The 5,238-nt window shown below is 39.7% G+C and overlaps 1 long non-coding RNA gene across 1 annotated transcript; it reads right to left on the reverse strand.

Moving 5' to 3' along the window:
• Positions 1 to 4,523: 4,523 nt before the first annotated feature.
• LOC125343331 lies at positions 4,524 to 5,033 on the reverse strand. The gene is made up of 2 exons (XR_007209317.1): positions 4,742 to 5,033; positions 4,524 to 4,635 (listed from the first exon to the last, which is right to left on the reverse strand). It is a non-coding gene; the product is annotated as an uncharacterized LOC125343331 (long non-coding RNA).
• Positions 5,034 to 5,238: the final 205 nt, after the last annotated feature.

Below are 5,238 nucleotides of genomic sequence, written 5' to 3' on the forward strand. Positions count from 1 at the left end.
ATAAAAGGAAATCCTGGCCCTTTGGACTAAGGGATGACGTAAAACCTTGGGTTAAGACAGAATTGAGATACACAGTCTGAGGGAATGCTTTTTCCTTCCGCAAACTGTCGACTGAAGAGCCCCACAAACCTCAGTCATTCACCTCTACAACTCTGCGGATGCAATTTCCTATACATGCAAAACTTATTGCTACTAAAATTCTATCGAATATTATTAGTTCATTTTATGGCTTTTTTTTTTTTTTTTTTTTGCCAGTCCTGGGCCTTGGACTCAGGGCCTGAGCACTGTCCCTGGCTTCTTTTTGCTCAAGGCTAGCACTCTGCCACTTGAGTCACAGCGCCACTTCTGACCATTTTCTGTATATGTGGTGCTGGGGAGTCGAACCCAGGGCTTCATGTATACGAGGCAAGCGCTCTTGCCACTAGGCTATATCCCCAGCCCCATGGCTTTTTTTCTTACAACAGGAAATATTCTTTCCTATATATGTGCTATTTTTGCATTCATTACCTTTTGTTCTTTCTAATTGAAATGATTTTTCAGATTCTCCCAGCACTGACCTAAGAGTACAACTACTCTTAGGATATAAACTTGGGTGCCTGGATATGTTCTACCAGATCTACTTATTAATTCACCTTGCTTGTAAACAACATGCCACATTAAAATAGTTTTGCATTTCCTATCTTTTTTTTTTTTTTTTGGCTAGTCCTGGGGCTTGGACTCAGGGCCTGAGCACTGTCCCTGGCTTCTTTTGGCTCAAAGCTAGCACTCTGCCACTTGAGCCACGGCGCCACTTCTGGCCGTTTTCTGTATATGTGGTGCTGGGGAATTGAACCTAGGGCCTCATGTATATGAGGCAAGCACTACTGCCACTAGGCCATATCCCCAGCCCCTCTTATTAACATAGAATCTATGTCAAGATATCGTGGACTCTCTTAATACTGACATCTAAAAACCACTCTAGAAAACTGCCACTTCCAAGTTTTCAAGGCAGCTTTTAGAGGTAGGATTCCTTTCCACACAAAGCTATCTTCTGCTTTTTAGAGCAAATTTTTATTTCCTAAGGAAGGTAGGGAGGATAAAATTTTTTTTAAAAAGGAAAAAGCTGCCAGATTGCTATAAGCAAGGGAAAAGAGTCCACATACATGGCAGCCTATGTTTAGCTACATTTACAATTCTCATGAGAAAGTCTAGAATCCTATCCATATACAAATCAGATTTGAAAATAGGAAGCACCTGTAACAATGGAGAACACATCCAAACTGATAATATTCCATTAAACAAAAGAAATGTAAATGTTTAGCAGATTATATAAACATTCCCCAAATAATTAAACATTGCATCTCAATGAAACATACAAATTGTAGAACAGTTTCTGGATACAAAAGGAGAAAAAAAAAAAAAGGAACCCAACACAGAATATAAAAACAGTCTAAAACAAGCTCACCTCAAACAGCAATGCAGCATCTTGAAATGGGGTGTTGTACCTCAGTGAAAAGCTTGTACATACTCAAACACAAACGCTTCCAAATATGAACCCATATTTCTGTTCACAAATGAGACTTTTTGGCCTTTTTCTCTTTTCCCCAGGGAGAATATCACAGATTCAGGTACTTATGAAAAAAGAAAGTCTATAATTTCCACTCCTTACACTATTGGTTATAATCACTAATTCATTCTTTAGTTTAAAATTATTACTAAGCTCATGCACTAACCCCTAACATGGCACTACAATATGCTACCAAGCACTAATGCTTACAAAACTATACACATCTCAAAATGGAAGACACTGGTGATTTTGTTGTTTTTAAACAACTTGTAACATTTGTCCACAAGTTATTAAAATATATACATGTCCATTGCACATATTCCGTTTTTTTTGTTTATGTTTACAAAGGAAAAATTGCCAGCAACCATGGATGTATTCAGGAAAAGGAGGCCCTGCGATGGGTTGAAGCCTAGTTCCAAAAGATAGTTGTTGCTGTGGAGAGAGCCAAAACAGACCAGGAAAAATAGAAATGTATTAAATGCTGGGCAGCCAAAAGTGGAAAGTACCCACCTTGTTAAAATGCCATCTGATGCCAGTCAGCCAAGACATGGAAACAATTTGAAAGAATACTGAACACTGATTTTTGGGCTCTGAGCTGAATGATATAAACCATCTGGAGAAGGGAGTCTGATGCTGTTTCAGTGAATCAGAGCTAGTTTCACTGGTGCATATGCCCCCTACCCAAAGATGGGTAAGATGGTGACAAGACGGTACAGAGTCTCCATGAAATGATTCTCAGCCTGTACAGTGGGAGCCACCTGGCTTCATTCTAAGAAAATATAAATGAAGTTGCTACAGGGGTTATTGAGAGATGTCTTAAGTTACCTTTAGCCGAACTCATTTCTAGTACTTTCTACCATTCAGCAATATCTTTTACCTAATTGCAATTCAAAATGATTTCCCAATCTCACTCATCATTAGAATGCTCAACCTTTGCTATTTTGGCCACTTCTGTCACAGTGAAACACATTCTACAGTCCCGGCCTCAGAGCCCCCATAGCCCCTGAGCAGCCACTGCAGAAGACAGATGGGAACAATATTACTTCTTAATCTCACCGAATGAGTTAAAGATTTCTTCCTCCACTCACAAGATTCTAAGTGTAGAAATCTGACAATGGTCCTGTTGATTTGGAAGTAAGGACAGGCATTCACTTAGTGTCTGTTCATTACAGAGTGTAAATGTTACTGGCAAAAAAGGAAGATTCATTATTTCTTATTAAAACTATTATTTCTTGAAGTGTTGTTTTGCTTTGTTTTTTTACAGCCCTGAATTTCTTCTAATCTAATGACTCATAAGATCCACACTGGAAGTTTTATTTATTTATTTATTTATTTTATTTTATTTAAGTGAAGCGTTCTTCTGATCCTGAACTACTAAATCTACAATGAGCCAACCACAGGGAACATCTCTTCTGAGGCCATTCTCTGATGAGAAAGTTCAGCGCCAACTGGGGAAGTTACTTGACTCTCAGCCTTTTCAGCCATCACTGGTAAAATAAGCCAAAACGTCCAAGTATGCATATTGGGTCAAAGGAAAAGTTATTCATGCTTTTATAAAAAAAAGAAAGAAAAAAGGATATAAAAAACTGCCCCCAAACTCAGACATCACAGACATGTTTGCTTCTTTTCTTAGATGAATGCTCTACATGGAGTTTCCTCATTCTTCTCCTCTATTCCAAAGTTGGGGGCAGGATAAAGTCCATTATATCTTCTTAAGTTGAAAAGTCACACATGCCACTTTTCTTCCAGCCTTAGCCACACGATAAAGGTCACACAATGTAACTCCACAAAAAACGGTGAAGAATTTTGTGATACTGCAGCCTCTCATCTTAAGGAAGTAAACAGGTTTCCACCACTGGATTTGATACTGTTTTCTTTTTTTTTTTTTACAGTCATGGAGCTTGAACTCAGGGCCTGGGCACTGTCCCTGAGCTTCTTTTGCTCAAGGCTAGCACTCTAGCTTTGAGCCACAGTGCCACTTCCCGCTTTTTGTTTATGTGGTGCTGAGGAATCGAACCCAGGGCTTCATGAATGCTAGGCAAGCACTCTACTGCCAAGCCACATTCCCAGCCCCCTGTGTTTTCTTTTAAATTTAGCTTTTTTTTTATTATAAACTGTTTTCAATCTATGTAGTAGGCCAGGTTGGCTTTAAACTCATATCCTCCTACCTTCACCTTCCCCCACCCCAGCTGAGGACCAGAATTCAGGGCCTTGCACTTGCTAGGCAAGTGATCTTCCACTGAGCTAAATACCCAATCCCTACATTCACCTCTTGAAGCTGGGATTATAAATACATGCCACCATGCCCAGCCTGTGTTGTTTTCTTTTCAACATTCATTACACAAAATGCAAATGTCCATTCACAAGGTTAGCCATTTCACAATCTGGTCCTTCCTCAGAAGAATGAAAAATAAAAATAAAAAAATACCAAATATCCAAAGCCTTCTGAAAAAAAAGTTAGCTTCCTTTCCCAAGAGAAAAAAAAATCCTCCTTTCATCCAAAATGGTGGAATAAGTGTGTATCTAGTATGAAACTGAATCCCTCTGTACATCACTTTGACAATAAATAATTATTTAAAAAATGCATATCTAGGGGCTGGGGATATGGCCTAGTGGCAAGAGTGCCTGCCTCATATACATGAGGCCCTGGGTTCGATTCCCCAGCACCACATATACAGAAAATGGCCAGAAGTGGCGCTGTGGCTCAAGTGGCAGAGTGCTAGCCTTGAGCAAAAAGAAGCCAGGGACAGTGCTCAGGCCCTGAGTTCACGGCCTAGGACTGGCCAAAAATAAAAAAAATAAAAAAATAAAAAAATAAAAAAAATGCATATCTATATAGAAACTTGGGTAGATCATTCAAACATGAAACTTTGGTATATCATCTCTAGGCTTCTTTATCACATCAAACATTCAATTGCAGATCTGGACCTTTGTTCTTGTGCAGGAAATCTATGTCACAGGAAAAGCCAAGATATAGAAATATGTAACTTTTTAGCATCTTTTTCATTTCAAATTACAGACAATATCTGGAACTTACTGTTGTAGTCTCAAATGTGCTTTATGAGATATGGTAGAACAACTGGCCAAATCTGAAAGGTATTTTTTTAAAAAAACAAAACAAAACCTTAAGTCATTCGTATTTGTTAGTCTTCATTTGCAACAAATGGAAAATAATTCATGCCATGACCAAAGCACCTGTTTTCAAGCTTGCAAAATCATCTCTTTACAACTAATCAAACTGAATTGGAAGACCCACATCAGCTGCTTTATTTCTTCCAGGAAGGTCAGCAAGACAATTAGATTCAAGGGGCATCTCTGTGTAGAATTTGCCAAGTCCTGAGTTCAGAATTTTCAGAATACAGAAGCACCTATATCAGGGAAATGGTCTTCCGGTGTGATAAGGTTCCTGAATGAGAAGAAAAACATTGCAAACTGTCGCCTGTGCTTCTGGATCGGAAATGAACCGAGTCCGAATTCCTTAGCTTCTCCCACGGTCCAGCGGGCCGGCAAGGCCTCGCAGTGGCTGCCCCGGACCTGAGCCCACTGGGCCCGGGGGCACATCACTCCGCCATCTTTGCTCCTTCTCAGCTCCTGATGAGGACTTTTACCAACCAAACTGTCAAGCAAATACTTCTTGGATGGTACCCGGCCAAACCGGCCAAACAGGGACCCCTGACTATTTTGCCCCTTTA

This window comes from Perognathus longimembris, chromosome 28 (genome assembly GCF_023159225.1).
Source record: "Perognathus longimembris pacificus isolate PPM17 chromosome 28, ASM2315922v1, whole genome shotgun sequence".
NCBI classification, from domain to species: Eukaryota; Metazoa; Chordata; class Mammalia; order Rodentia; family Heteromyidae; genus Perognathus; species Perognathus longimembris.